Source organism: Lupinus angustifolius, chromosome LG03 (assembly GCF_001865875.1).
Source record: "Lupinus angustifolius cultivar Tanjil chromosome LG03, LupAngTanjil_v1.0, whole genome shotgun sequence".
NCBI lineage: Eukaryota > Viridiplantae > Streptophyta > Magnoliopsida > Fabales > Fabaceae > Lupinus > Lupinus angustifolius.
In genome coordinates, this window is record NC_032011.1 from 15578457 (window position 1) to 15590603 (window position 12147).

Consider the following 12147-nt stretch of genomic DNA (forward strand, 5'->3'; position numbering starts at 1 on the left):
TTTTTTGTATTAGGAAGGGATAGTCGGCAATAGAAGAAGATTGGTCGGTAGTAGGTATCCAGCAGAATGTAAGAGATCAGATAGCTTGGTCGATTGTCGTCTGGACCTGCCAGAGGAGGTACATGAAAAGGTTCTCCGACATCAAGTGAGTTGAGTATTCTAGAGAGATAATGAGAGTAAATAATAGAGAAATTAGAACAATAAGTGTAGCAATAAATGATGGAATGAGAATTAATTATACTCCCTATATGGGCTCCTTATTTATAGAGCCTGAGATTGTTGACATGACATCCGGTCATTGGTCAGAACCTAGCGGGTACAACGGGATATGTTGGATTGTCTCTACTCTGCTTGCAGGTTGTCATTTGTCGAGTTGTCAGGGGCAGGTGGGGGTGCATGCGACGTAGCAAGTGGAATGTCGGTCAGTACTTAGGGCATGCGGCACATTGATGATGGAGTCAACGACATTAATAGGGTGTCATAGACATTAATGGAGTGTCAAAGATATTAATGAGGTGTTAGAAGCATTTATGGCACTTTCGGCGAGTCTAGACCGCCCTGGGCGGGTAAGCACCAATGAGGCTAAACGTAGGGCCTTACCCGGGACGGGTTAGAGAACACCCGAATTATCCGGGTTAGAGCAGTTGTCCATAGTCTATTAGGTTGGTTGAAAGTAGACTGAGGTAGACTAAGGGGATTTCCGGTCTAATGGGCAATGGTAGCTTCTAAGCATAAGAGTAGGCTATAATGGTCGTCTGTCTTTGTCGGACACGTGGTCTCAGGAGTTGCAAAAAATTTAATTAAATAACAAAAATATAAATAAACATACATGATAGATCAAAGATAAAATTTTCAACTATTTTTCAATATAAATTCATCTTTTATCTTACTACATAATTTTGTTTAGTTGATTATACCCAAAATGATATTTATGTAGTGGTTGAATCATAATAAATAAAATAATACGAATAACTTGATAATATAATATATGACTTATGATAGAAAATATTTTTAAACATGAATGGCTAACACCATGAATAAAAAGTTGACATTAACATTTCAAATTAATATTCATTTTCATTAAAACTCATAGAATAGAAATTTTTGACAATATATATATATATATATATATATATATATATATTTATTTATTTATTATCAATATTAAATTACTTATAAGTATTCTTAGGGTATATATTATCAATACATACATAATCTCTTTCATCAAACATAAAATTATTATGAACTCAAACAAAGTCATATTATTATAAGCAATATCAACGTGTAAGAGAATTTGATCTATTATATATAATTTTAGAAGGACCACACAAGTTGTATTATATTTATTTATGAAGCTACAAATTAAAGAAATATGTGACTTTCAACTCGTATCTCCATAAAGATGTCATTTAGGTGTAGGTAAATGAAATAATATGCTCCAAAAAGTGTGTCACTCTATATGTCACATTTTATAATTTAAAAGTTTAATAATTAAGTATTTTTATGGCTAAATATAGTAACTAACACATGAAGCGACACACTTTGTGAGACAACATATATATTTCCATAGGAAAACAAAAGGTAAATATATTATTTATTTTTTAAATCCAGGGGGGCAACTGCCCCCACCTGTCCCTTCCATCCTCCGCCACTGCACATGGATGAATGCTTGGTGTTTCGTCTGAGCCTGGGATGGTGGATTGACACGCCTATTCGTTTCAGTTCTGCCGTCTGGGTTTCTGTGCCACCGTTAGATTGTCCTCAAGTGATTTTGAACGGGTGGATGTGTATTTTGGGTTGGGCCCTTGGGGAGACTTGGGCTTTGATCATTTTCCTATAAATAGGGGTTCTTTCTATCCCAATGTTTTTTATCCTATTTTCTTGCCAAATTTTTGATCATCATGAATTCGGACGACCTTTTTCAATCCATAAGTCTTCTTCTTTCAAAGCTTCTTTTCAACTACTAATCCCCTTCTCCCCCCTATACTTTTTTTATTCCCCTGTTTTTTTTTGTTGAAAAATATGGCCAACGGGGATTCTAATTCCGACGATTTAGAGATCATGGCTGGACCTCGTCGATTTTTACATCCCCTAGTTCTTGTCATTGAAGGTGCCGGTCTGCATGGGGGCGGTCTCGACGATTGTCTCCTTCCACCTTTTGAGTGACTTAAGGGGGAAACAGTAGGGGCGAGGTTGATGTCTTGGACCGGGCAGCCTTTTACGAGAAGTGGGGTCCGATCTTGGATGGTATATATAGTTCGGAGTGTGATACTTCTTCTGGTGATAGGTCACTTACAAGGAGGAATTTTGTTGGTCGTGCCGATCAGTACACTTTTCCGCCGGAGATGATGGACCCATAATCTCCTTACTGGTGGGTCGATAGAGAAGTCATTGATAATGCTTTTTTCTACTCTCCGGACAAGCAACCTCGAGTGGATTTGTTGGCTCATCTGACTGAGGGCATCTCATTGCGTAGTCCGGGCAAAAAGGAACGGGTCTGCCAAGATATTTTCATGGAAAACAATGACGGACGTAGCTTTTATATGTACGAATATTTTTGCCGCTGGATTGGCGTGAGGGTCTCACTTGACAAATGGTATGTCCTAGTGTTGCAGCACCTTCAAGTAGCTCCTTCCCAACTTCACCCCAACTTTTGGGGGTTCATATGGGATTTCAAATTATTTTGCGAGGTCATGGAACGCCCGTGCACACTTTGCTTATTCTTTTGGATGTTCCGGGTGGGACACAACACCAATAAGGACGAGAATGACGCAGGTTAGCATAGATGGACATCACTCCAATCCGGAAACGGACGTGCTCTCTTCCAAGCCTCTAAGGGATCTGCCAAAGGTTGGAAAACCTGATTTTTCTGGGTAAAGTTTGTAGGTGAACAACATTCTTGGGCGTATGGACCCGATGGTCAACCCTAGTTTCCATTTTCCTGGAACATGGGGATCACCAAAAGCCGGCTAAATCCTTCAATTTCTCATACGACCAACTCAGTCTCTGGGAAAGAGAAGTGGCAGATGAGATGTTGTCCTAGATTAAGGAGTGTCGGGTTGTAGTGTGTTATAAATTGGTCTAGGGGTATCATGTTTTTGAGGCAGAAGTTGGTGAGCATTTGGGTTTATATGTATTTCCCCCCTCTTTTTTTGTGATATTTCCGCTTGGTTCTGACTTTTTATTTCCTTTTGCTAGTAGCTGCTATGGATGATCAGTCCGGCCGATCAAGTCTTCTGAGGAGAGCTGTTATGAAGAGGAAAAGTGTGGAGGTCACCAAAAAGGCGAGGTTTGATTCGCCTGTCCGCCCAGAATCTTCCTGTGGGATGGTTCGTCTTCCAGACCAGTGGATGTTCTACCCCCTCCTTCTGAGCCTCTAGTCATGGAGAAATTGTGCCCACTTGGGTCCATATTCCTCACATGGAGGATCCTGCTAAGGGGAATACCCCTAATAGTGGTAAAGGAAAGACTCTTGCTAAACCTTCCTTTTTATACCGAGTTCCCAAGGCGGTTGAGACTAGGCTACTCAACCCCGGGGTACTAGAGACAATAGACTCAATACATGTGACCGATCTTCTGAGGAGGGTTCGGGAGGTCAGAGTTTTGGTTGCTTCCGTGGCCAAATACCTCGAGGGTGAAGGAGTGTTGGCCACCTGGGTTGGAGAGGATGCTTTGGCAAACCTTTAGGAGCGACACCCAGCTGAGCTCCATGAGTTGGAGAAGAAGTATGTCGAGGTGCTCAAAATCTAGAATGAGCAGAACTTGACCACCGGTGAGTAACTATCGGTGATGGCACTCTAACTCTAGGAAGTTCAGGAGGCTGTGCTGCAAGCCCGGGTTGATATGGGGGGCTACTCAGTGGGGGATTTGGGGCCTATGTGGTCGCCTTGGTTGAGCTGAAGAGGAAATGCGTCATCTTGGGACCAAGTTGCAATTGGCCGAGGAATGGGAAGAGACGAACAATGGTGACATTGTTTTCCTGACAGGGGAGTTGGCTCAGTTGAAGGCGTCATACCAAGACTTGGAGGAGGAAGTTGTTGTTGCGGCTAATGCGGGGTGGGACAACGCCTTCACCCAAGTTTGGCTGGTTCTTCATGATGCTGACTAGTCTTGGACCCGGATAGATGCCAAGGTCACCCTTGAGGGGGAGCTGGTTGCCGATGATGGGGAAGGTCCGGTGAAGCTTCAAATCCTGGGTAGAGATAGTGAGGAGTTATGATTTTTGATGTAATTGAACGGATTTTGGCTGACCTTATAATGAATGCAATGTGTTTCTTTATCCTGCTTACTCAATTCACATTTGTTGCTTTCCTATGGTTTCTTTATCCTGCTTATGTATATTTGATCAAAATCGATGAATGGGATTGATCGACCAGATATAGCGAATGAACCTTAATGAGTGTTGAATGATCGTTAAGTTTTAACTGTCCGGATATCAACTTAATGAACCTAATGAATATTAAATGATCAAGTCTTGACATCCCGGATATCAACTTAATGAACCTGAATGAATATTAAATGATCAAGTCTTGATAGCCCGAATATCAACTTAATGAACCTGAATAAGTATTAAATGATCATCAAGTGTTGACTGCCCGAATATCAACATAATGAACCTTAATTTCTGAAAATTTCCATTAAATGAACATATCGAATGATCGAGTTGTATGACCACTTGTCTTTGGATATTTGGTCGCCAACCGAGGGGGGTAGGCCCACGCCTTTGGGATGTTTTGATGGCGGCAAAGGGGACTTGGTCCCATCTTAGGTTCGTAGATTGAACCGCCATCAGAGGGGGACTGGCCCACGCCTCTGAGGGGTGTATTAATGGTTGCCAAGAGGAATTGGTCGTATCTTGGGTTTGTGGATTGAACCGCCATCATAGGCAGACTGACCCACGTCTCCGAGGGGTGTATTGATGGTGGTCAAAAGGACTTGGTCCTATCTTGGGTTTGTGGACTGAACCACCATCAAAGGGGGGACTGGTCCATGCCTCCGAGGGGTGTATTGATTGAAATCAAGGGGACTTGGTCCTATCTTGGGTTTATGGACTGAACTACCATCAGAGGGGGACTGACTCATGCCTTCGAGGGGTGTATTGATGGCGACCAAGGGGACTTGGTCCTATCTTGGATTTGTAGACTGAACCGCCATCAGAGGGGGACTAGCCCACGCCTCCGAGGGGTGTATTGATGGCAACCAAGGGGACTTGGTCTTATCTTGGATTTGTAGATTTAACCACTACCAGAGGGGGATTGGCCCAGGCCTCCAAGGGGTATGTTGATGGCGACCATGTATGGCCTGTAAAAAATATCTAAATAATATCTCGTTAACATATAAGTCAGATTTAGTTACATCATTTTCTCACCCATTTTAAAGGTTTGGCACAAAATTTACATTATTTTTAAGCAAAAAACTGTCAAAGGTTCGTCGCGTTCCAAATACGGGAAACCTCCTTTCCTTCCAGGTCTTCTAGTTTATAGGCCCCTTTGTCGATTTTGCCAACTACTTGGTAGGTTCTCTCCCAATTAGGTGACAACTTGTCTTTAGTTCTACCGACATGGGCTCTTTTGAGTATTAAGCTACCTATTTCGAAGTCTCGAGGCACTACCATGGCGTAGTATTTTTTGGTGGTCTTTCTCTTGATGGCGATCTCTTTGATTCTAGCCCGGGTCTCTTTTTCTTCTATCCAGTCCAAATTGTACCTCAGGATTGCTGAATTGGCGGCAATATCAAAGTATATTGTCCTCCAGGTGGGCTCACTGATTTCTACCAAGATCATGGCTTCGGCCCCATAAGTGAGGTTGAAAGGTGACTTCCCGGTGGTGGAGTGAGGGGTAGTGCGATAAGCCTAGAAAACACGATGTAAATGTTTCAGCCATGCTCCTTTAGCCTCTTGCAGTCTTCTTTTTATCCATTGCAGCAGGACTTTGTTAGCTACTTCTGCTTGACCGTTTATCTAGGGGTGTTCAACCGACGAAATGTTGTTTGATATTAAGGTTTGACAATAGTTCCCTAAACTTCGGGTCCAAAAATTGAGTCCCATTATTTGTGACAATTGCGGCTAGTATCCCGAACCGCATTATGATGTTCCTTCGGGTGAATTTTTGTATATTGGTCCCTGTGATTCTAGATAAGGGTTCAGCTTCGATCCACTTAGTGAAGTAATTCATTGCCACTATTAGGAATTTGAGTTATCCAGCGGCTGGTGTGATTCTAGATAATGGTCCCATGATGTGTATACCCTATATGTAGAATGGCTATGGGGTCATTGTGGTAGTCAGCTCTTCGGGCGGGGCCTTGTGAAGATTGGCGAACAAGTAGAAGGGCATGCATTTCTTGGTTAACTCGGAGGCGACTCTTTCCATTGTCAACCAATAATATCCTTCCCTAGGTACTTTCTTGACTAATGATGCCACCTTGAAATGATGACCACAACTTCCCTCGTGGATTTCTTGGAGGACGTACTGCGCTTTGTCGAGGCCGAGGCATTTAAGCATTGGATTAGAAAATCTCCGATGATACAAACAACCTTGTACTATTGTGAACCATGAACTGTACCTGGGGAATCTTTGCCTATCTTTCTAGTCCACTAGAAAGTAGTATTTGGTTAAGTATCTAATGATTGTACCGGTCCAGTTATCCGGGACCTGTATTTGCTCGATTGCCATGACGCTGGGTTGCAAGACTGTCCCTTGAACCACCAATCTATTATTACTCGGACTCTTCGTGCTTGCTAATTTGGACAAAATGTCCGCCTAGATATTCTGCTCCCTTGGGGCGTGTTGGATGGAGGTTGCCTCGAACTTGGCCATCATTTCCTTAACCTTGGCCAGGTATTTCCCGAGTAACACATCTTTTGATTTGTAGGCACCCATAAACTGAGAGACTGCAAGCTGAGAATCACTACATATGAAAACCTTCTTCGCTTCGATTTCCCTAGCCAACTGCAATCCGGTAATTCATGCTTCATATTCTGCTTGATTATTTGATGTAGGAAAGGTGAAGGTGAGTGAGTGCTCAATGGTCATCCTTTGGCCATTATCTAACAAGATCCCCTCTCCACTGCCCCGAGGATTGGATGAACCATCGACATAGATTTTCCATACTTCCTCAGAACTACCGGGTTGCGCGGTCAGCTCGGCAACAAAATCGGATAGGACTTGACTCTTGATAGTCGTTCTAGGCTCATACCGTATATCAAACTCTGAGAGTTCAATAGACCAGGAGATCATCCGCTCGACTAGCTCTGACTTGTGCAAAATTTGGCGGATTGGCTAATTGGTTCTAACTACCACATGGTGGGATTGAAAATACGATCGTAGCCGTCTTGTTGCCATCAAGAGGGCGTATGCGAACTTTTCCAATTTCTGATACTTGAGCTCTAGGCCTTGTAAGGTCTTGCTGGTGAAGTACACTGAGTGCTGACCATCTTCACTCTCTCTAATTAGAGCGGTTGCCACAACCTCGTCTATTACTACTAAGTAGACATATAGTGTCTCAACAGGTGCAGGCTTAGAAAGCACGGGCAGGGTAGCCAAGTTTTGTTTGAAAGTTTGGAAAGCTTCTTCACATGCATCTAACCAAGTAAAAGTGTTGCTCTTTTTTAGTAGTTGGAAGAGTGGGAGGGAGTGTTTGGTGGATGCCGGGAGAAATCTGGCCAATGCCGCCAACCACCCATTAAGTTGTTGGACCTCTTTGACTGATTTTGGGTTGCGCATGTCTATAATTGCCTGACATTTTGCAGGGTTGGCCTTGATACCCTGATTGGTTAACAGAAGTCCCAAGAACTTGTCGGGGTACACTTGTCTGGATTGAGGCGCATATTGAACCTGTGCAACCGACCAAAGGTAGCCTTCAGGATGGTCATATAATCCTCCGTTGGTAAACTCTTGGCAATCATATCGTCCATATAGACCTCCATGTTCTTCCTAATCTTATCCACAAAAGCGGTGTTCATCATTCTCTAGTATGTAGTCCTTGTGTTTTTTAGGCCGAAGGGCATGACCGTGTAGCAGTAGGCCGCCTTGGGTGTAATGAAGGCAGTTTTGTCTTGATCTAGGGTGTACATGGGTATCTGATTATACCCGAAAGAAGCATCCATAAATGATAAACATTGGTACTCGGAGGATTTGTCCACAAGATGATCAATGTTCGGAAGGGGGAATGGATCTTTTGGGTACACTTTGTTTAAATCTGTATAATCCACATACATCCGCCATTTCCCGGATGGTTTCTTGACCATCATGACGTTCGAGAGCCAGGTGGTGTACGCAATCTCTCGGATAAACCTTGCTTCAAGTAGTTCGGAAATTTTCCAAACCTCGGTTGTCCTCTCAGCATCCATCTTCCTTTTCTTCCGGGCCACAAGTTTTTGCCCCTGGGTTTGTTGTGAGCCGTTGAGAAGCAACTGAGGGGTTAATTGTAACAACCCGATTCTTTTGTGAAATAAATAAATAAATAAAATGTTTTTATAGAATTTCTTACTCAACAACTATTTATGACTATGAATTTCTTCCTTCATAGATTTTATTTATTGTGGATATATTTAATAAATATGAGTTTCTAATTAAAAACCATGGCCCAAATGACATAACAATATATTTTTTAAGACTTCAACAATTCAAGTTCATTATCTATAATTATGTGAATAAATAAATTATTTCCAAGAATCAATTGTCCTCATTTCATGACTAAGTATATATATTTACTTATCAATAACTTTGTCATTCTAAAGCAACATAATAAAAGCACATGTGATAATATCCATCAAAATGTCATGACTAAAAGTCATATATAACATGTTTTACAAACAACTACATAATAACTATGATCCATTTATGGGAATGCAATTTCTAGTTAGTTTTAGTTGCATACATATAAATAACTTATAGTATTTCCAAGTAAAGTAAAACCTGTGTTCCTAGAGTATCAGAAGTTAATCTCATCCTTACAACAGGGTACCCCCAATACACAAAAACATAACACAAAACATAACGTCTAAGGTAACCCATTTACCAATCTTCAAAAATATAAGTATCCAACATATCATTCCAATCACACACCAACACTATATTCCTATGCTACTAGCAGGAACCAGATCCTCTACCATTTCTTGGGGAGAAGTGTTGCTTGTTATCTGTATGATCATAAGATATACCAGTACACAATATACAAAAACAAAGAGAGAGTAAGTTATCATTTTAAGGCACAATATGTGGATTTATATGGAAATTAAGTATTCATAGCATAATACAAATAATATATCATAACATGGACAATCATAACTCAACATAAGCGATTATAACACAGTATAAGCGACATGACACAACATAAACGATTATAGCACAATATCAACAATCATATTATAAAATAAACATATCACATTTCTCAAACATAAAACTCAATCTCATGAGTATGGTGCATAAACTATGCAATGTATCACCAACTAGTCCAATATCAAATGCAATGCATATGAATCCATGTTCAACCTATTATTTTTCAATTCAACTCCTTTTGGAAAGCAATCGGGAGTACAAGACATCCTGTATGTTAAAAGAGACATCCAATAGCCAAGATGAAGAAGATCACCACAGCATCAAACAATAATGATCATCCAGATCATTCACTTATTCTGTTTTTAATTCTTTCCTTTTTTTAGCAATTTTTTGATTTTCTGTTTTCTGTTAATTCTGGTAAGTTTCCTTTTGTAGCAGTTTTCTGTTTTCCTTCTGGTTTTAGTTCTTGTATATAAGTAGCAAGGGTTTCCCTTGAATAATCAATGAATCAAGGCATTATTCAATACAGTGTGTCTTCCCTTTTGTATCTCTTAAAGCATTAAAGCAATCAAAGAGTTTCTTTTTCTCCTTGTTCAACCTTCTTCTTCTCTTATTCATCAAGATGAGTTATGCCATTTTACATGGTATCAGAGCACCCTTTTGAAGGGTGTCTCTGTTGCGCCTCTGATCCAACATCTTAATCTCTTAACTGTTTGCTTTTATTCCCTCTTTCTTCTTCTTCTGCAACTCAGAATTGCATTCTTCATTCTTGCATCAAAACAATGACAACAAATCTTTCCATGGATCCATCAAGTGTGTACTATATGCATCCCAACGAAAACCCAGGTGCAGTTCTTGTTTCATCTTTGTTAAATGGGGAGAACTATCATTCATGGTCTAGAGCAATGACCATGGCACTTGGAACCAAAAATAAATTGGAATTCATTGATGGATCCATGCCAAAACCTCCAATTGATGACCAGAATTTCCCCACCTGGAACAGATGCAACAAGCTGGTTGCATCTTGGCTCACTCAATCAATTGATCCCTCGATCGTTCAATCTGTTCTATGGATGGACAATGCAAAGGAGATCTGAGATGACTTAAGAGATAGATATCACCAAGGTGATATGTTCAGAATTTCTGAACTAATTGGAGAAATTCACTCAATTAGACAAGGAAACAAATCTGTTGGTGCATTCTACAACCAAATTCAAGGGCTTTGGCAACAACTAGATGACTATAGACCAATACCACCATGTGAATGTGAGGTTAAATGTACAACAGTCCATGTTGTAAGAGTTATAGAGAAAACGATTATGTGATATGCTTATTGAGAGGCTTGAATGATCAGTTTTCTGTAGTAAGATCACAAATTATGTTGAGTGATCCATTACCCCCTATCAAGAAAGTATTCTCTATCTTGGTTCAACAAGAAAGGCAGATGCAACTTGAAGAACCAAAGCTCACAGCAAATGCTTTTGACAGCAACACAGACTCAAGAATGAGGGGAAGAGGAAGATGATACAGGGGAATAGGCAGATCTGGAAGCACAGAAAGATCATCCAACCTAGGAAGAGGAAGAGGTCAAAAATCTTGTACATACTGCCAAAGAATTGGTCACACTGTTGACACATGCTATAAAAAGCATGGATTCCCTCCTAGCTCCTCCAACCTCACAAACAGTTTCACCATTGAGAACCAAGAGTACCCTGATGAGCAAAACAAAAGAACTGAAGGTATACTGTTGGACACTCCACCACTCACCTCAGCACAACAAAATGCATTAAAGGAGCTAATCAAAGAGTCAATAAGGCAGAGCACCAACAATACAAACCAGATAAGTTCAATCCAAACCTCTACTAATCTGCAAGAACCTCCAATCATAGGTAATTCTTCATCCCTTAAAATTCAAAATGCCACTTGGATTATAGATACAGGAGCAACAGATCATGTATGTTGCTCCCTGGTGCTTTTCCATACTTACAAGAAAATTAACCAGTTTATATAACTTTGCCAAATGGAAACCAAGTGATTGCACAATATTCAGGAAGTATAGTCTTTTCTGATTCATTTTATCTCACAAATGTTCTTTATGTCCCTGCTTTTAAATTTAATTTGATTTCAGTTTCAAAGCTAACTTCTTCTCTAGCCTGTACTTTGAACTTTTCAGCTAACCAATGCTTGATCCAGGGAATGAGCTCCTCGAGGATGACTGGTGTAGCTAAAGTCAGTGGAGGGTTATACACAATGACTCAACTCTGCAAGAACTATCCTAACACTGCTTGTATTAATGTTTACACTGGTTATAATGATTTGAATGTTTGGCATGCTAGATTAGGACATTTATCTCACAACAAACTTCTTCATATGCAAACTCTATTTCCTTTTATCAAATGTAATAAAACTGTTGATCCATGTGATGTTTGCCACTTAGCAAAATAAAAGAGATTACCTTATTCTGTTAGCACTACTCTGTCTTTTCATGCTTTTGATTTGATTCATATGGACATATGGGGACCTCTGTCCACCCCTTCAACCTTAGGACATAAATACTTTCTTACTGTTGTTGATGATAAAACCAGGTTCACTTGGATTTTTTTTATGAAAGCCAAGTCTGAAACCAGCCAGTTAGTGAAAGATTTCATCTCATATGTTGAGACTCAGTTCAGCTACAAACCTAAGGTCATTAGGAGTGACAATGTGAAGGAATTCATCTTGAAAGATTTCTATAATTCCAAAGGCATAGAGCATCAAACATCTTGTGTTGAAACACCACAACAAAATGGTATTGTTGAGAGGAAGCATCAACACATACTTGCTGTGGCAAGAGCCTTAATCTTTCAATCCAATTTACCTATATGTTTCT